At 43.5% G+C, this 20,454-nt stretch overlaps 4 non-coding genes across 4 annotated transcripts; all 4 read left to right on the top strand.

Annotated features, from left to right (window-relative positions):
- The first annotated feature begins 815 nt into the window (after nt 1-815).
- Nucleotides 816-889, top strand: TRNAI-AAU (transfer RNA isoleucine (anticodon AAU)). The gene has a single exon. It is a non-coding gene; the product is annotated as a tRNA-Ile (tRNA).
- Nucleotides 890-4,480: 3,591 nt separating this feature from the next.
- On the top strand, nt 4,481-4,554 carry TRNAI-AAU (transfer RNA isoleucine (anticodon AAU)). The gene has a single exon. It is a non-coding gene; the product is annotated as a tRNA-Ile (tRNA).
- A 7,243-nt stretch (nt 4,555-11,797) lies between these two features.
- TRNAI-AAU (transfer RNA isoleucine (anticodon AAU)) lies at nt 11,798-11,871 on the top strand. The gene has a single exon. It is a non-coding gene; the product is annotated as a tRNA-Ile (tRNA).
- A 3,591-nt stretch (nt 11,872-15,462) lies between these two features.
- Nucleotides 15,463-15,536, top strand: TRNAI-AAU (transfer RNA isoleucine (anticodon AAU)). Its single transcript has one exon. It is a non-coding gene; the product is annotated as a tRNA-Ile (tRNA).
- The last annotated feature ends 4,918 nt before the right edge of the window (nt 15,537-20,454 follow it).

Here is a 20,454-nt window from a genome sequence, read left to right as displayed (position 1 = left end):
TGGGAAAAAAAACATTGGTGCCTCCCCTCTGAATTGTCCACAATTCTTCTATTAAATTGACACTGTTTAAATAATTCTAGACCTATTTAAACATTGCAGTTAAGTTCTGTTACTGTTTTAAAAATGCAATCAAATACATGACCCCAAATATACTATTCTGGTCAGGCCTGCCCTACTAACCAATTGCAGCGTCATGCTCTGCTGAGTAAACTGATCTCACGACAGTGAGGAATGCACAGGCCGGGTGGTGCCCGGAGCACGAAAGCGCGACTTCTTGTGTTGTACGTCTCTTCGCGCAAATGCAAACTCAGATTTCCTGCACTGTGGTCGGCAGGAGAGACATGGGAAGGCGCAGTAGGGAAGGCTTGAGCAACGAACCGTTGGCTATGTTTTGTTGTTACTTTGTTGACATGAGCTCAAGTAATTTGAAGCAGAAGGAACGGCCAGACCTAAAAAAAACTCTCTTACCTCCAACGCCGAATAACCACTATAATTATAATATCTCAAAAGCAGCTGGCCTTGTAAACTAAATGACCAAGCAAGCCGATGCATTTTGGGTTTTGTTGTAAAAGAATAAAAATACAATCCATCCTTTCCTTTTTTTCCGGCAACAAGCGATGTTACAAAGATATCACAGCACACAGTGAGATTGAGTGAAAGAAGAGGCACTGAGGCTGGCGTGCAGCACTCCACAGCTCTTGTTATTGTAATCCAGACAGGGGGCGGAAGGAGAAAAGTATGAAGGAATTGCGATAGTGAGACCAACTCTTCTATCTATCTGCATTACATGGAAAAAGGAGATATTTAGTACTCCTGGCCAGTTAGCTCAGTTGGTTAGAGCGTGGTGCTAATAACGCCAAGGTCGCGGGTTTGATCCCCGTACGGGCCAGGTTGCATTTTTTCTCTCAACTAAACTCTTTTTTTCTCATTTAATCAAGCTCTTATAAATCCATACACTCTGTTGCTCCAGTATACGCTCACTTTGCTTTAGTCCTTCTTTTGCCACTGCTGACCAAAGCTCAAGCCGGCAGCGCCAGTAGAACAACACAAGTGCAAGGGATTGTCTCTCCAAGATGGAGACACTGCCTCAGACTATGTCTCGTGAGAGGTGGAGGGAGACCAAGAGCTGATTATTAGATGCGTGGGGATAAGAGGAACATAACTCAGGTGAACAGATTCTGGATAGTGATGCTATTGCTAGGATCAGCAACGTTACAGGGCAAAGGATAGGAAAATAATTAGGTGACAGAAGTATAGTAGTGGCTACAAGGGGGTGTGTCTCTTAAGAGGGCCGAAAGATACACTGAAGGCGAAGGTGAAGTGAAAGAAGAAAGAAAGATCAAAGGAAGTCGACAGTGATTGAGAGAAAACTCACAAAGGCAAATTGAGCAAAAGACAAGGCCTGGGGAGTTAGACTACTTCAATGCAAATTTACGCCTCAGATGAGCATGACAACTGACCCTTGTACAGTGGTGCTGAAACAATTTTCAGTGTGGGGGTGCTGCCATCAAAGGGCTTCTGAAAATCCAGGAATTATAAAAAGAACAAGTCCTGCGGAATGAGCCACGCACATTCAGAAAGAGTGGTGATGCGTTGGTTACTTATTGGTAATCTTCATTAGCCTTAGTCCATTGCGTCCTTTTGACAGTCATTACAAAGTAAGGTGATGTCACCTTCCAACAGGAAGAAATAACAGGAAGATCCTTAAATGCTAGCCCCATGCACCCAACCTGGGTGCCAAGCCCTTGCCAAATGACTGATGGGAAGGTGGGCAGGATGTAATGTTTGTGACAAAGACAAGATGGACTAAGGGTAATGCAGAGTTCAAAACATTGGTACTCAAATGCAAAACAGAAAAATGATTAAGCCATAATGCTTGACAAATGTATGCTCTGAGGACCAAGTAGCCACCCTAGGAATTTCCTAGATTGTTACTCACTGGAATTCAACCCAGGAGGTGGCCATTCCCCTCGTAGACCATCCCTGAACTGGAAGATATTCTAAAAAGCCTTGCAAAGCCAGAAAAATTGACAACTTAATCCACCTACTCAGAGTCATAAAAGTTACCTTCTTGTCTTTTCCAGGCTGTCCAAAAGTCACAAACAAGGAGTCGGTTTTCCTGAACTGCAGAGGCCTGGTGACATAAATGAAAAGAGCTCTTTAAACATCAAGTGTATTCAGCAAATGTTCCTCCGGAGAGGAAGGAGAGGGAATGAAAGAAGGAAGAATTATTTCCTAAGATCTATCAAAAATAGACTTAACCTTTGCAGCAAAGGTAAGGCTAGGCCTTAAAGTTACCCCATCTTCCAAAGTATCAAATGAAGAGAGGACAGCATTTTAAGGCTCCCAGCTCCCCAATAGTTCTCAGCAAGGTGATAGGAAATAGGAAAATAACTTTATAGGAAACTATCTTTATGTCTACAGTATCCAGATCCTCAAAGAGATAAAATTGCAAAGCCTATAAAAGAGTAGGAAGATTCTGAGTTGGAGAAAAGGGATTTTTCAACTGGTCTTACAATTGACAAAAGATCAGAACAGTCTAGACACCAAAGATTGTAACATCTTCGAAGGTACAGAAAAGTCCCTAAAAAACTTTATCGCAAAGCAATGAGCTTTCAGAGTGGAAAGAGATTCAAGTGAAACCCATTCAGAAGAAAATGCAAAATAGCAGACAAACTACAGGTAGGTGCCAAAAGATCATGAGCAGAACATCACGTCTCAAAAGACTTCTAGTTCTTTGAGTAAGACTTCGAAGTAGAAGGCCTGCTGGAGTGCTGAATTAACTCCACTAAGGAAGAGGAAAGACCCTTTGCTAGCAGTCCAGACTTCTCAACCTCCAAAGCGATAGAGTGAGTTGGAGCAAGAAGGTCAGGGACGACGTTCTGAGAGAGACACACTTGAGCAGTACCCAATGAGGTAGAAGAGCCAGGGTTCAGAAGAGGAAACCATGACATCTCTGGCCAATAAGGGCCCACAAGAATAAAGTTCCCTCGCCCCTGCTGAGACTTGAAGAGAACCATCTGGATCAATAAAAAGTGGGGGAATGTATAAAGGAGACTTCTCAGCCACTTTATCACCAATACGTCCACTACCTAGGCTCCTTGTTCCGGAAGCCTGGATTAGAATCGACAAAGATGAGCATTGTCCTTGTTTGAAAAGAGATCCAGAAAGGGTTTCACAAACTGTCGGCATATCTCTCAAAACAACGACCTGGATAACGTCAACTCCAGCAAATTTGGAAACCTCCAGCTGTCTGCCATCACATTGTCAGTGCCCTTGATGTGTACTGCCGACTTGTGCAACAGGTTGATCTCTGCCCAATAACCCATTTGTTCTGCTATTGCATTGAGGGATTTTGAATGCATGCTTCACTGTTGGTTAATGTAAAAGACAGCTACCTTATTCTCTGTCTTTACTAGCACATTTTTTTGAGACAGATGATGATGGGAAAACTTCAAAGCCTTGAAGATTACCATCAACTCCATCTATTTTCATGACCTCCGACTCTCTAGGAAAGACCACTTGAATCGACAGGATCAGTCCAACACAGTAGCTCTCCAGCCAGGTTTGCTGGCATCTGTTGCGAGGAATTCAGGAGCATCCAGGTGTATTAGTGTCCACTTAGACCAGTGGTCTTCAAACTCTTTAATGCCGCATCCACCCAATGGGAAAAAAAACATTGGTGCCTCCCCTCTGAATTGTCCACAATTCTTCTATTAAATTGACACTGTTTAAATATGTCTAGACCTATTTAAACATTGCAGTTAAGTTATGTTACTGTTTTAAAAATGCAATCAAATACATGACCCCAAATATACTATTCTGGTCAGGCCTGCCCTACTAACCAATTGCAGCGTCATGCTCTGCTGAGTAAACTGATCTCACGACAGTGAGGAATGCACAGGCCGGGTGGTGCCCGGCGCACGAAAGCACGCCTTCTTGTGTTGTACGTCTCTTCGCGCAAATGCAAACTCAGATTTCCTGCACTGGGGTCGGCAGGAGAGACATGGGAAGGCGCAGTAGGGAAGGCTTGAGCAACGAACCGCTGGCTATGTTTTGTTGTTACTTTGTTGACATGAGCTCAAGTAATTTGAAGCAGAAGGAACGGCCAGACCTAAAAAAAACTCTCTTGCCTTCAACGCCGAATAACCACTATAATTATAATATCTCAAAAGCAGCTGGCCTTGTAAACTTAATGAGCAAGCAAGCCGATGCATTTTGGGTTTTGTTGTAAAAGAATAAAAATACTATCCATCCTTTACTTTTTTTCCGGCAACAAGCGATGTTACAAAGATATCACAGCACACAATGAGATTGAGTGAAAGAAGAGGCACTGAGGCTGGCGAGCAGCACTCCACAGCTCTTGTTATTGTAATCCAGACAGGGGGCGGAAGGAGAAAAGTATGAAGGAATTGCGATAGTGAGACCAACTCTTCTATCTATCTGCATTACATGGAAAAAGGAGATATTTAGTACTCCTGGCCAGTTAGCTCAGTTGGTTAGAGCGTGGTGCTAATAACGCCAAGGTCGCGGGTTCGATCCCCGTACTGGCCAGGTTGCATTTTTTCTCTCAACTAAACTCTTTTTTTCTCATTTAATCAAGCTCTTATAAATCCATACACTCTGTTGCTCCAGGATACGTTCACTTTCCATTAGTCCTTCTTTTGCCACTGCTGACCAAAGCTCAAGCCGGCAGCGCCAGTAGAACAACACAAGTGCAAGGGATTGTCTCTCCAAGATGGAGACACTGCCTCAGACTATGTCTCGTGAGAGGTGGAGGGAGACCAAGAGCTGATTATTAGATGCGTGGGGATAAGAGGAACATAACTCAGGTGAACAGATTCTGGATAGTGATGCTATAGCTAGGATCGGCAACGTTAAAGGGGAAAGGATAGGAAAATAATTAGGTGACAGAAGTATAGAAGTGGCTACAAGGGGGTGTGTCTCTTAAGAGGGCCGAAAGATACACTCAAGGCGAAGGTGAAGTAAAAGAAGAAAGAAAGATCAAAGGAAGTCGACAGTGATTGAGAGAAAACTCACAAAGGCAAATTGAGCAAAAGACAAGGCCTGGGGATGCAAATTTACGCCGCAGATGAGCATGACAACTGACCCTTGTACAGTGGTGCTGAAACAATTTTCAGTGTGGGGGTGCTGCCATCAAAGGGCTTCTGAAAATCCTGGAATCATACAATGAACAAGTCCTGCGGAATGAGCCACGCACATTCAGAAAGAATGGTGATGCGTTGGTTACTTATTGGTAATCTTCATTAGCCTTAGTCCATGGCGTCCTTGTGACAGTCATTACAAATTAAGGTGATGTCACCTTCCAACAGGAAGAAAGAACAGGAGGATCCTTAAATGCTAGCCCCATGCACCCAACCTGGGTGCCAAGCCCTTGCCAAAGGACTGATGGGAAGGTGGGCAGGATGTAATGTTTGTGACAAAGACAAGATGGACTAAGGGTAATGCAGAGTTCAAAACATTGGTACTCAAATGCAAAACAGAAAAATATTAAGCCATAATGCTTGACAAATGTATGATCTGAGGACTAAGTAGCCACCCTAGGAATTTCCTAGATTGTTACTCACTGGAATTCAACCCAGGAGGTGGCCATTCCTCTCGTAGACCATCCCTGAACTGGAAGATATTCTAAAAAGCCTTGCAAAGCCAGAAAAATTTACAACTTAATCCACCTACTCAGAGTCATAAAAGTCACCTTCTTGTCTTTTCCAGGCTGTCCAAAAGTCACAAACAAGGAGTCGGTTTTCCTGAACTGCAGAGGCCTGGTGACATAAATGAAAAGAGCTCTTTAAACATCAAGTGTATTCAGAAAATGTTCCTCCGGAGAGGAAGGAGAGGGAATGAAAGAAGGAAGAATTATTTCCTAAGATCTATCAAAAATAGACTTAACCTTTGCAGCAAAGGTAAGGCTAGGCCTTAAAGTTACCCCATCTTCCAAAGTATCAAATGAAGAGAGGACAGCATTTTAAGGCTCCCAGCTCACCAATTGTTCTCAGCAAGGTGATAGGAAATAGGAAAATAACTTTATAGGAAACAATCTTTATGTCTACAGTATCCAGATCCTCAAAGAGATACAATTGCAAAGCCTATAAAAGAGTAGGAAGATTCTGAGTTGGAGAAAGGGATTTTTCAACTGGTCTTACAATTGACAAAAGATCAGAACAGTCTAGACACCAAAGACTGTAACATCGACGAAGGTACAGAAAAGTCCCTAAAAACCTTTATCGCAAAGCAATGAGCTTTCAGAGTGGAAAGAGATTCAAGTGAAACCCATTCAGAAGAAAATGCAAAATAGCAGACAAACTACAGGTAGGGGCCAAAAGATCATGAGCAGAACATCACGTCTCAAAAGACTTCCAGTTCTTTGAGTAAGACTTCGAAGTAGAAGGCCTGCTGGAGTGCTGAATTAACTCCACTAAGGAAAAGGAAAGACCCTTTGCTAGCAGTCCAGACTTTTCAACCTCCAAAGCGATAGAGTGAGTTGGAGCAAAAAGGTCAGGGACGACGTTCTGAGAGAGACACACTTGAGCAGTACCCAATGAGGTAGAAGAGCCAGGGGTTCAGAAGAGGAAACCATGACATCTCTGGCCAATAAGGGCCCACAAGAATAAAGTTCCCTCCCCCCTGCTGAGACTTGAAGAGAACCATCTGGATCAATAAAAAGTGGGGGAATGTATAAAGGAGACTTCTCAGCCACTTTATCACCAATTCGTCCACTACCTAGGCTCCTTGTTCCGGAAGCCTGGATCAGAATCGACAAAGATGAGCATTGTCCTTGTTTGAAAAGAGATCCAGAAAGGGTTTCACAAACTCTCGGCATATCTCTCAAAACAACGACCTGGATAACGTCAACTCCAGCAAATTTGGAAACCTCCAGCTGTCTGCCATCACATTGTCGGTGCCCTTGATGTGTACTGCCGACGTGTGCAACAGGTTGATCTCTGCCCAATAACCCAATTGTTCTGCTATTGCATTGAGGGATTTTGAATGCATGCTTCACTGATGGTTAATGTAAAAGACAGCTACCTTATTCTCTGTCTTTACTAGCACATTTATTTGAGACAGATGATGATGGGAAAACTTCAAAGCCCTGAAGATTACCATCAACTCCATCTATTTCCATGACCTCCGACTCTCTAGGAAAGACCACTTTAATCAACAGGATCAGTCCAACCCAGTAGCTCTCCAGCCAGGTTTGCTGGCATCTGTTGCGAGGAATTCAGGAGCATCCAGGTGTATTAGTGTCCACTTAGACCAGTGGTCTTCAAACTCTTTAATGCCGCATCCACCCAATGGGAAAAAAAAACATTGGTGCCTCCCCTCTGAATTGTCCACAATTCTTCTATTAAATTGACACTGTTTAAATATGTCTAGACCTATTTAAACATTGCAGTTAAGTTCTGTTACTGTTTTAAAAATGCAATCAAATACATGACCCCAAATATACTATTCTGGTCAGGCCTGCCCTACTAACCAATTGCAGCGTCATGCTCTGCTGAGTAAACTGATCTCACGACAGTGAGGAATGCACAGGCCGGGTGGTGCCCGGCGCACGAAAGCGCGCCTTCTTGTGTTGTACGTCTCTTCGCGCAAATGCAAACTCAGATTTCCTGCACTGTGGTTGGCAGGAGAGACATGGGAAGGCGCAGTAGGGAAGGCTTGAGCAACGAACCGTTGGCTATGTTTTGTTGTTACTTTGTTGACATGAGCTCCAGTAATTTGAAGCAGAAGGAACGGCCAGACCTAAAAAAAACTCTCTTACCTCCAACGCCGAATAACCACTATAATTATAATATCTCAAAAGCAGCTGGCCTTGTAAACTTAATGAGCAAGCAAGCCGATGCATTTTGGGTTTTGTTGTAAAAGAATAAAAATACTATCCATCCTTTCCTTTTTTTCCGGCAACAAGCGATGTTACAAAGATATCACAGCACACAGTGAGATTGAGTGAAAGAAGAGGCACTGAGGCTGGCGTGCAGCGCTCCACAGCTCTTGTTATTGTAATCCAGACAGGGGGCGGAAGGAGAAAAGTATGAAGGAATTGCGATAGTAAGACCAACTCTTCTATCTATCTGCATTTCATGGAAAAAGGATATCTGTAGTACTCATGGCCGGTTAGCTCAGTTGGTTAGAGTGTGCTGCTAATAACGCCAAGGTCGTGGGTTTGATCCCCGTACGGGCCAGGTTGCATTTTTTCTCTCAACTAGACTCTTTTTTTATCATTTAATCAAGCTCTTATAAATCCATACACTCTGTTGCTCCAGTATACGTTCACTTTCCATTAGTCCTTCTTTTGCCACTGCTGACCAAAGCTGAAGCCGGCAGCCCCAGTAGAACAACAGAAGTGCAAGAGATTGTCTCTAAAAAGATGGAGACACTGGCTCAGACTATGTCACGTGAGAGGTGGAGGGAGACCAAGAGCTGATTATTAGATGCGTGGGGATAAGAGGAACATAACTCAGGTGAACAGATTCTGGATAGTCATGCTATAGCTAGGATCAGCAACGTTACAGGGGAAAGGATAGGAAAATAATTAGGTGACAGAAGTATAGAAGTGGCTACAAGGGGGCGTGTCTCTTAACAGGGCCGAAAGATACACTGAAGGCGAAGGTGAAGTGAAAGAAGAAAGAAAGATCAAAGGAAATCAACAGTGATTGAGAGAAAACTCACAAAGGCAAATTGAGCAAAAGACAGGACCTGGGGAGTTAGACTACTTCAATGCAAATTTACGCCGCAGATGAGCATGACAACTGACCCTTGTCCAGTGGTGCTGAAACAATTTTCAGTGTGGGGGTGCTGCCATCAAAGGGCTTCTGAAAATCCAGGAATCATACAAAGAACCAGTCCTGCAGAATGAGCCACGCACATTCAGAAAGAGTGGTGATGCGTTGGTGACTTATTGGTAATCTTCATTAGCCTTAGTCCATTGCGTCCTTGTGACAGTCATTACAAAGTAAAGTGATGTCACCCTCCAAGAGGAAGAAAGAACAGGAGGATTCTTAAATGCTAGCACCATGCACCCAACCTGGGTGCCAAGCCCTTGCCAAAGGACTGATGGGAAGGTGGGCAGGATGTAATGATTGTAACAAGGACAAGATGGACTTAGGGTAATGCAGAGTTCAAAACATTGGTACTCAAATGCAAAACAGAAAATTTATTAAGCGATAATGCTTCCCAAATGTATGCATTGAGGCCCAAGTAACCACCCTAGGAATTTCCTAGATTGTTACTCACTGAAATTCAACCCAGGAGGTGGCCATTCCTCTCGTAGACCATCCCTGACCTGGAAGATTTTCTAAAGAGCCATGCAAAGCCAGAAAAATTGACAACTTAATCCACCTACTCAGAGTCATAAAAGTCACCTTCTTGTCTTTTCCAGGCTGTCCAAAAGTCACAAACAAGGAGTCGGTTTTCCTGAACTGCACAGGCCTGGTGACATAAATGAAAAGAGCTCTTTAAACATCAAGTGTATTCACCAAATGTTCTTCCGGAGAGGAAGGAGAGGGAATGAAAGAAGGAAGAATTATTTCCTAAGATCTATCAAAAATAGACTTAACCTTTGCAGCAAAGGTAGGGCTAGGCCTTAAAGTTACCCCATCTTCCAAAGTATCAAATGAAGAGAGGACAGCATTTTAAGGCTCTCAGCTCCCCAATTGTTCTCAGCAATGTGATAGCAAATAGGAAAATAACTTTATAGGAGACAATCTTTAATTGTACAGTATCCAGATCCTCAAAGAGATAAAATTGCAAAGCCTATAAAAGAGTAGGAAGATTCTGAGTTGGAGAAAAGGGATTTTTCATTGTTCTTACCATTGACAAAAGATCATAACAGTCTAGACACCAAAAGTGTAACATCGATGAAAGTTCAGAAAAGTCCCTAAAAGCCTTTATCGCAAACCAATGAGCTTTCAGAGTGGAAAGAGATTCAAGTGAAACCCATTCAGAAGAAAATGCAAAATAGCAGAAAACCAACAGGTAGCTGCCAAAAGATCATGAGCAGAACATCACGTCTGAAAGGACTTCCAGTTCTTTGAGTAAGACTTCGAAGTAGAAGGCCTGCTGGAGTGCTGAAGTAACTCCACTAAGGAAGAGGAAAGACCCTTTGCTAGCAGTCCAGACTTCTCAACCTCCAAAGCGATAGAGTGAGTTGGAGCAAGAAGGTCAGGGACGACGTTCTGAGAAGAGACACACTTGAGCAGTACCCAAGGAGGTAGAAGAGCCAGGGGTTCAGAAGAGGAAACCATGACATCTCTGGCCAATCAGAGTCAACAAGAATCAAGTTCCCTCCCCCTGCTGAGACTTGAAGAGAACCATCTGGATCAATAAAAATGGGGGGGAATGTATAAAGGAGACTTCTCAGCCACTTTATCACCAATACGTCCACCACCTAGGCTCCTTGTTCCGGAAACCTGGATCAGAATCGACAAAGATGAGCATTGTCCTTGTTTGAAAAGAGATCCAGAAAGGGTTTCACAAACTCTCGGCATATCTCTCAAAACAACGACCTGGATAACGTCAACTCCAGCAAATTTGGAAACCTCCAGCTGTCTGCCATCACATTGTCGGTGCCCTTGATGTGTACTGCCGACGTATGCAACAGGTTGATCTCTGCCCAATAGCCCAATTGTTCTGCTATTGCATTGAGGGATTTTGAATGCATGCTTCACTGCTGGTTAATGTAAAAGACCACTACCTTATTCTCTGTCTTTACTAGCACATTTTTCTGAGACAGATGATGATGGGAAAACTTCAAGGCCCTGAAACTTACCATCAACTCCATCTACTTCCATGACCTCCGACTCTCTAGGAAAGACCACTTGAATCGACAGGATCAGTCCAACACAGTAGCTATCCAGCCAGGTTTGCTGGCATCTGTTGGGAGGAATTCAGGAGGATCCAGGTGTATTAGTGTCCACTTGGACCAGTGGTCTTCAAACTCTTTAATGCCACATCCACCCAAAGGGAAAAAAAAACATTGGTGCCTCCCCTCTGAATTTTCCAGAATTCTTCTATCAAATTGACACTGTTTAAATATGTCTAGACCTATTTAAACATTGCAGTTAAGTTCTGTTACTGTTTTAAAAATGCAATCAAATACATGACCCCAAATATACTATTCTGGTCAGGCAGGCCTTACTAACCAATTGCAGCGTCATGCTCTGCTGAGTAAACTGATCTCACGGCAGTGAGGAATGCACAGGCCGGGTGGTGCCCAGCGCACGAAAGCGCTCCTTCTTGTGTTGTACGTCTCATTGCGCAAATGCAAACTCAAATTTCCTGCACTGTGGTCGGTAGGAGAGACATGGGAAGGTGCAGTAGGGAAGGCTTGAGCAACAAACCGTTGGCTATGTTTTGTTGTTACTTTGTTGACATGAGCTAAAGTAATTTAAAGCAGAAGGAACGGCCAGACCTAAAAACAACTCTCTTACCTCCAACGCCGAATAACCACTATAATTAGAATATCTCAAAAGCAGCTGGCCTTGTAAACTTAATGAGCAAGCAAGCCGATGCATTTTGGGTTTTGTTGTAAAAGAATACAAATTCTATCCATCCTTTCCTTTTCTTCCGGCAACAACCAATGTTACAAAGATATCACAGCACACAGTGACATTGACTGAAAGAAGAGGTGCTGAGGCTGGCGTGCAGCACTCAACAGCTCTTGTTATTGCAATCCAGACTGGGGACGGAAGGAGAAAAGTATGAAGGAATTGCGATAGTGGGACCGACTCTTCTGTGTATCTGCATGTCATGGAAAAAGGATAACTCTGTCATTCATGGCCGGTTAGCTCAGTTGGTTAGAGCGTGGTGCTAATAACGCCAATGTCGCGGGTTCGATCCCCGTACGGGCCAAGTTAAGTTTTTTCTCTCAAGTAAACTCTTTTTTTCTCATTTAATCAAACGCTTGTAAATCCATACACTCTGTTGCTCCAGTACACGTTCACTTTCCATTAGTCCTTCTTTTGCCACTTCTGACCAAAGCTCAAGCCGGCAGCGCCAGTAGAACAACAGAAGTGCAAGAGATTGTCTCTCCAAGATGGAGACACTGGCTCAGACTATGTCACGTGAGAGGTGGAGGGAGACCAAGAGCTGATTATTAGATGCGTGGGGATAAGAGGAACATAACTCAGGTGAACAGATTCTGGATAGTCATGCTATAGCTAGGATCAGCAACGTTACAGGGGAAAGGATAGGAAAATAATTAGGTCACAGAAGTATAGAAGTGGCTACAAGGGGGCGTGTCTCTTAACAGGGCCGAAAGATACACTGAAGGCGAAGGTGAAGTGAAAGAAGAAAGAAAGATCAAAGGAAATCAACAGTGATTGAAAGAAAACTCACAAAGGCAAATTGAGCAAAAGTCATGACCTGGGGAGTTAGACTACTTCAAGGCAAATTTACGCCGCAGATGAGCATGACAACTGACCCTTGTCCAGTGGTGCTGAAACAATTTTCAGCGTGGGGGTGCTGCCATCAAAGGGCTTCTGAAAATCCAGGAATTATACAAAGAACAAGTCCTGCAGAATGAGCCACGCACATTCAGAAAGAGTGGTGATGCGTTGGTTACTTATTGGTAATCTTCATTAGCCTTAGTACATTGCATCCTTGTGACAGTCATTACAAAGTAAAGTGATGTCACCCTCCAAGAGGAAGAAAGAACAGGAGGATTCTTAAATGCTAGCGCCATGCACCCAACCTGGGTGCCAAGCCCCTGCCAAAGGACTGATGGGAAGGTGGGCAGGATGTAGTGTTTGTGACAAGGACAAGATTGACTTAGGGTAATGCAGGGTTCAAAACATTGGTACTCAAATGCAAAACAGAAAATGTATTAAGCGATAATTCTTCACAAATGTGTGCATTGAGGCCCAAGTAACCACCCTAGGAATTTCCTAGATTGTTACTCACTGGAATTCAACCCAGGAGGTGGCCATTCCTCTCGTAGACCATCCCTGACCTGGAAGATTTTCTAAAAAGCCTTGCAAAGCCAGAAAAATTGACAACTTAATCCACCTACTCAGAGTCATAAAAGTCATCTTCTTGTCTTTTCCAGGCTGTCCAAAAGTCACAAACAAGGAGTCGGTTTTCCTGAACTGCAGAGGCCTGGTGACATAAATGAAAAGAGCTCTTTAAACATCAAGTGTATTCAACAAATGTTCCTCCGGAGAGGAAGGAGAGGGAATGAAAGAAGGAAGAATTATTTCCTAAGATCTATCAAAAATAGACTTAACCTTTGCAGCAAAGGTAGGGCTAGGCCTTAAAGTTACCCCATCTTCCAAAGTATCAAATGAAGAGAGGACAGCATTTTAAGGCTCCCAGCTCCCCAATTGTTCTCAGCAAGGTGATAGCAAATAGGAAAATAACTTTATAGGAGACAATCTTTAATTGTACAGTATCCAGATCCTCAAAGAGATAAAATTGCAAAGCCTATAAAAGAGTAGGAAGATTCTGAGTTGGAGAAAAGGGATTTTTCATTGTTCTTACCATTGACAAAAGATCATAACAGTCTAGACACCAAAGAGTGTAACATCGATGAAAATTCAGAAAAGTCCCTAAAAGCCTTTATCGCAAACCAATGAGCTTTCAGAGTGGAAAGAGATTCAAGTGAAACCCATATCAAAGAAAATGCAAAATAGCAGACAAACTACAGGTAGGTGCCAAAAGATCATGAGCAGAACATCACGTCTGAAAGGACTTCCAGTTCTTTGAGTAAGACTTCGAAGTAGAAGGCCTGCTGGAGTGCTGAAGTAATTCCACTAAGGAAGAGGAAAGACCCTTTGCCAGCAGTCCAGACTTCTCAACCTCCAAAGCGATAGAGTGAGTTGGAGCAAGAAGGTCAGGGACGACGTTCTGAGAAGAGACACACTTGAGCAGTACCCAAGGAGGTAGAAGAGCCAGGGGTTCAGAAGAGGAAACCATGACATCTCTGGCCAATCAGGGTCAACAAGAATCAAGTTCCCTCCCCCTGCTGAGACTTGAAGAGAACCATCTGGATCAATAAAAAGGGGGGGAATGTATAAAGGAGACTTCTCAGCCACTTTATCACCAATACGTCCACCACCTAGGCTCCTTGTTCCGGAAACCTGGATCAGAATCGACAAAGATGAGCATTGTCCTTGTTTGAAAAGAGATCCAGAAAGGGTTTCACAAACTCTCTGCATATCTCTCAAAACAACGACCTGGATAACGTCAACTCCAGCAAATTTGGAAACCTCCAGCTGTCTGCCATCACATTGTCGGTGCCCTTGATGTGTACTGCCGACGTATGCAACAGGTTGATCTCTGCCCAATAGCCCAATTGTTCTGCTATTGCATTGAGGGATTTTGAATGCATGCTTCACTGCTGGTTAATGTAAAAGACCGCTACCTTATTCTCTGTATTTACTAGCACATTTTTATGAGACAGATGATGATGGGAAAACTTCAAAGCCCTGAAGCTTACCATCAACTCCATCTACTTCCATGACCTCCGACTCTCTAGGAAAGACCACTTGAATCGACAGGATCAGTCCAACACAGTAGCTCTCCAGCCAGGTTTGCTGGCATCTGTTGCGAGGAATTCAGGAGGATCGATGTGTATTAGTGTCCACTTAGACCAGTGGTCTTCAAACTCTTTAATGCCACATCCACCCAAAGGGAAAAAAAAACATTGGTGCCTCCCCTCTGAATTTTCCAGAATTCTTCTATCAAATTGACACTGTTTAAATATGTCTAGACCTATTTAAACATTGCAGTTAAGTTCTGTTACTGTTTTAAAAATGCAATCAAATACATGACCCCAAATATACTATTCTGGTCAGGCAGGCCTTACTAACCAATTGCAGCGTCATGCTCTGCTGAGTAAACTGATCTCACGGCAGTGAGAAATGCACAGGCCGGTGGTGCCCGGCACACGAAAGCGCGCCTTCTTGTGTTGTATGTCTCTTTGCGCAAATGCAAACTCAAATTTCCTGCACTGTGGTCTGCAGGAGAGACATGGGAAGGTGCAGTAGGGAAGGCTTGAGCAACAAACCGTTGGCTATGTTTTGTTGTTACTTTGTTGACATGAGCTAGAGTAATTTAAAGCAGAAGGAACGGCCAGACCTAAAAATAACTCTCTTACCTCCAACGCCGAATAACCACTATAATTAGAATATCTCAAAAGCAGCTGGCCTTGTAAACTTAATGAGCAAGCAAGCCGATGCATTTTGGGTTTTGTTGTAAAAGAATAGAAATCCTTTCCATCCTTTCCTTTTCTTCCGGCAACAACCAATGTTACAAAGATATCTCAGCACACAGTGACATTGACTGAAAGAAGAGGCGCTGAGGCTGGCGTGCAGCACTCAACAGCTTTTGTTATTGCAATCCAGACAGGGGACAGAAGGAGAAAAGCATGAAGAAATTGCGATAGTGAGACCGACTCTTCTGTGTATCTGCATGTCATGGAAAAAGGATAACTCGGTCATTCATGGCCGGTTAGCTCAGTTGGTTAGAGCATGGTGCTAATAACGCCAAGGTCGCGGGTTCGATCCCCGTATGGGCCAAGGTAAGTTTTTTCTCTCAATTAAACTCTTTTTTTCTCATTTAATCAAACGCTTGTAAATCCATACACTCTGTTGCTCCAGTACACGTTCACTTTCCATTAGTCCTTCTTTTGCCACTTCTGACCAAAGCTCAAGCCGGCAGCGCCAGTAGAACAACAGAAGTGCAAGAGATTGTCTCTCCAAGATGGAGACACTGGCTCAGACTATGTCACGTGAGAGGTGGAGGGAGACCAAGAGCTGATTATTAGATGCGTGGGGATAAGAGGAACATAACTCAGGTGAACAGATTCTGGATAGTCATGCTATAGCTAGGATCAGCAACGTTACAGGGGAAAGGATAGGAAAATAATTAGGTGACAGAAGTATAGAAGTGGCTACAAGGGGGCGTGTCTCTTAACAGGGCCGAAAGATACACTGAAGGCGAAGGTGAAGTGAAAGAAGAAAGAAAGATCAAAGGAAATCAACAATGATTGAGAGAAAACTCACAAAGGCAAATTGAGCAAAAGACATGACCTGGGGAGTTAGACTACTTCAATGCAAATTTATGCCGCAGATGAGCATGACAACTGACCCTTGTCCAGTGGTGCTGAAACAATTTTCAGTGTGGGGGTGCTGCCATCAAAGGGCTTCTGAAAATCCAGGAATCATACAAAGAACAAGTCCTGCAGAATGAGCCACGCACATTCAGAAAGAGTGGTGATGCGTTGGTTACTTATTGGTAATCTTCATTAGCCTTAGTCCATTGCGTCCTTGTGACAGTCATTACAAAGTAAAGTGATGTCACCCTCCAAGAGGAAGAAAGAACAGGAGGATTCTTAAATGCTAGCGCCATGCACCCAACCTGGGTGCCAAGCCCTTGCTAAAGGACTGATGGGAAGGTGGGCAGGATGTAATGTTTGTGACAAGGACAAGATGGACTTAGGGTAATGCAGAGTTCAAAACATTGGTACTCAAATGCAAAACAGAAAATGTATTAAGCGATAATGCTTGACAAATGTATGCCCTGAGGCCCAAGTAACCACCCTAGGAATATCCTAGATTGTTACTCACTGGAATTCAACCCAGGAGGTGGCCATTTCTCTCGTAGACCATCCCTGACCTGGAAGATTTTCTAAAAAGCCTTGCAAAGCCAGAAAAATTGAGAACTTAATCCACCTACTCAGAGTCAAAGAAGTCACCTTCTTGTCTTTTCCAGGCTGTCCAAAAGTCGGTTTTCTTGAACTGCAGAGGCCTGGTGACATAAATGAAAAGAACTCTTTAAACATCAAGTGTATTCAACAAATGTTCCTCCGGAGAGGAAGGAGAGGGAATGAAAGAAGGAAGAATTATTTCCTAAGATCTATCAAAAATAGACTTAACCTTTGCAGCAAAGGTAGGGCTAGGCCTTAAAGTTACCCCATCTTCCAAAGTATCAAATGAAGAGAGGACAGCATTTTAAGGCTCCCAGCTCCCCAATTGTTCTCAGCAAGGTGATAGCAAATAGGGAAAATAACTTTATAGGAGACAATCTTTAATTGTACAGTATCCAGATCCTCAAAGAGATAAAATTGCAAAGCCTATAAAAGAGTAGGAAGATTCTGAGTTGGAGAAAAGGGATTTTTAATTGTTCTTACCATTGACAAAAGATCATAACAGTCTAGACACCAAAGAGTGTAACATCGATGAAAGTTCAGAAAAGTCCCTAAAAGCCTTTATCGCAAACCAATGAGCTTTCAGAGTGGAAAGAGATTCAAGTGAAACCCATTCAGAAAAAAATGCAAAATAGCAGACAAACTACAGGTAGGTGCCAAAAGATCATGAGCAGAACATCACGTCTGAAAGGACTTCCAGTTCTTTGAGTAAGACTATGAAGTAGAAGGCCTGCTGGAGTGCTGAAGTAATTCCACTAAGGAAGAGGAAAGACCCTTTGCTAGCAGTCCAGACTTCTCAACCTCCAAAGCGATAGAGTGAGTTGGAGCAAGAAGGTCAGGGACGACGTTCTGAGAAGAGACACACTTGAGCAGTACATAAGGAGGTAGAAGAGCCAGGGGTTCAGAAGAGGAAACCATGACATCTCTGGCCAATCAGGGTCAACAAGAATCAAGTTCCCTCCCCCTGCTGAGACTTGAAGAGAACCATCTGGATCAATAAAAAGGGGGGGAATGTATAAAGGAGACTTCTCAGCCACTTTATCACCAATACGTCCACCACCTAAGCTCCTTGTTCCGGAAACCTGGATCAGAATCGACAAAGATGAGCATTGTCCTTGTTTGAAAAGAGATCCAGAAAGGGTTTCACAAACTCTCGGCATATCTCTCAAAACAACGACCTGGATAACGTCAATTCCAGCAAATTTGGAAACCTCCAGCTGTCTGCCATCACATTGTCAGTGCCCTTGATGTGTACTGCCGACGTATGCAACAGGTTGATCTCTGCCCAATAGCCCAATTGTTCTGCTATTGCATTGAGGGATTTTGAATGCATGCTTCACTGCTGGTTAATGTAAAAGACCGCTACCTTATTCTCTGTCTTTACTAGCACATTTTTCTGAGACAGATGATGATGGGAAAACTTCAAAGCCCTGAAGCTTACCATCAACTCCATCTACTTCCATGACCTCCGACTCTCTAGGAAAGACCACTAGAATCGACAGGATCAGTCCAACACAGTAGCTCTCCAGCCAGGTCTGATGGCATCTGTTGCGAGGAATTCAGGAGGATCCAGGTGTATTAGTGTCCACTTAGACCAGTGGTCTTCAAACTCTTTAATGCCACATCCACCCAAAGGGAAAAAAAAACATTGGTGCCTCCCCTCTGAATTTTCCAGAATTCTTCTATCAAATTGATACTGTTTAAATATGTCTAGACCTATTTAAACATTGCAGTTAAGTTCTGTTACTGTTTTAAAAATGCAATCAAATACATGACCCCAAATATACTATTCTGGTCAGGCAGGCCTTACTAACCAATTGCAGCGTCATGCTCTGCTGAGTAAACTGATCTCACGGCAGTGAGGAATGCACAGGCCGGGTGGTGCCCGGCGCACGAAAGCGCTCCTTCTTGTGTTGTACGTCTCATTGCGCAAATGCAAACTCAAATTTCCTGCACTGTGGTCGGTAGGAGAGACATGGGAAGGTGCAGTAGGGAAGGCTTGAGCAACAAACCGTTGGCTATGTTTTGTGGTTACTTTGTTGACATGAGCTAAAGTAATTTAAAGCAGAAGGAACGGCCAGACCTAAAAACAACTCTCTTACCTCCAACGCCGAATAACCACTATAATTAGAATATCTCAAAAGCAGCTGGCCTTGTAAACTTAATGAGCAAGCAAGCCGATGCATTTTGGGTTTTGTTGTAAAAGAATACAAATTCTATCCATCCTTTCCTTTTCTTCCGGCAACAACCAATGTTACAAAGATATCACAGCACACAGTGACATTGACTGAAAGAAGAGGTGCTGAGGCTGGCGTGCAGCACTCAACAGCTCTTCTTATTGCAATCCAGACTGGGGACGGAAGGAGAAAAGTATGAAGGAATTGCGATAGTGGGACCGACTCTTCTGTGTATCTGCATGTCATGGAAAAAGGATAACTCTGTCATTCATGGCCGGTTAGCTCAGTTGGTTAGAGCGTGGTCCTAATAACGCCAATGTCGCGGGTTCGATCCCCGTACGGGCCAAGTTAATTTTTTCTCTCAAGTAAACTCTTTTTTTCTCATTTACTCAAACGCTTGTAAATCCATACACTCTGTTGCTCCAGTACACGTTCACTTTCCATTAGTCCTTCTTTTGCCACTTCTGACCAAAGCTCAAGCCGGCAGCGCCAGTAGAACAACAGAAGTGCAAGAGATTGTCTCTCCAAGATGGAGACACTGGCTCAGACTACGTCACGTGAGAGGTGGAGGGAGACCAAGAGCTGATTATTAGATGCGTGGGGATAAGAGGAACATAACTCAGGTGAACAGATTCTGGATAGTCATGCTATAGCTAGGATCAGCAACGTTACAGGGGAAAGGATAGGAAAATAATTAGGTCACAGAAGTATAGAAGTGGCTACAAGGGGGCGTGTCTCTTAACAGGGCCGAAAGATACACTGAAGGCGAAGGTGAAGTGAAAGAAGAAAGAAAGATCAAAGGAAATCAACAGTGATTGAAAGAAAACTCACAAAGGCAAATTGAGCAAAAGACATGACCTGGGGAGTTAGACTACTTCAAGGCAAATTTACGCCGCAGATGAGCATGACAACTGACCCTTGTCCAGTGGTGCTGAAACAATTTTCAGCGTGGGGGTGCTGCCATCAAAGGGCTTCTGAAAATCCAGGAATCATACAAAGAACAAGTCCTGCAGAATGAGCCACGCACATTCAGAAAGAGTGGTGATGCGTTGGTTACTTATTGGTAATCTTCATTAGCCTTAGTCCATTGCGTCCTTGTGACAGTCATTACAAAGTAAGGTGATGTCACCTTCCAACAGGAAGAAAGAACAGGAGAATCCTTAAATGCTAGCCCCATGCACCCAACCTGGGTGCCAAGCTCTTGCCAAAGGACTGATGGGAAGGTGGGCAGGATGTCATGTTTGTGACAAAGACAAGATGGACTAAGGGTAATGCACAGTTCAAAACATTGGTACTCAAATGCAAAACAGAAAATGTATTAAGCGATAATGCTTCACAAATGTGTGCATTGAGGCCCAAGTAACCACCCTAGGAATTTCCTAGATTGTTACTCACTGGAATTCAACCCAGGAGGTGGCCATTCCTCTCGTAGACCATCCCTGAACTGGAAGATATTCTAAAAAGCCTTGCAAAGCCAGAAAAATTGACAACTTAATCCACCTACTCAGAGTCATAAAAGTCACCTTCTTGTCTTTTCCAGGATGTCCAAAAGTCACAAACAAGGAGTCGGTTTTCCTGAACTGCAGAGGCCTGGTGACATGAATGAAAAGA

This window comes from Pleurodeles waltl, chromosome 12 (assembly GCF_031143425.1).
Source record: "Pleurodeles waltl isolate 20211129_DDA chromosome 12, aPleWal1.hap1.20221129, whole genome shotgun sequence".
Lineage (NCBI taxonomy): Eukaryota > Metazoa > Chordata > Amphibia > Caudata > Salamandridae > Pleurodeles > Pleurodeles waltl.
Note: the sequence above shows the minus strand (reverse complement) of the source record. Positions and strands in the feature narration are given on the sequence as shown.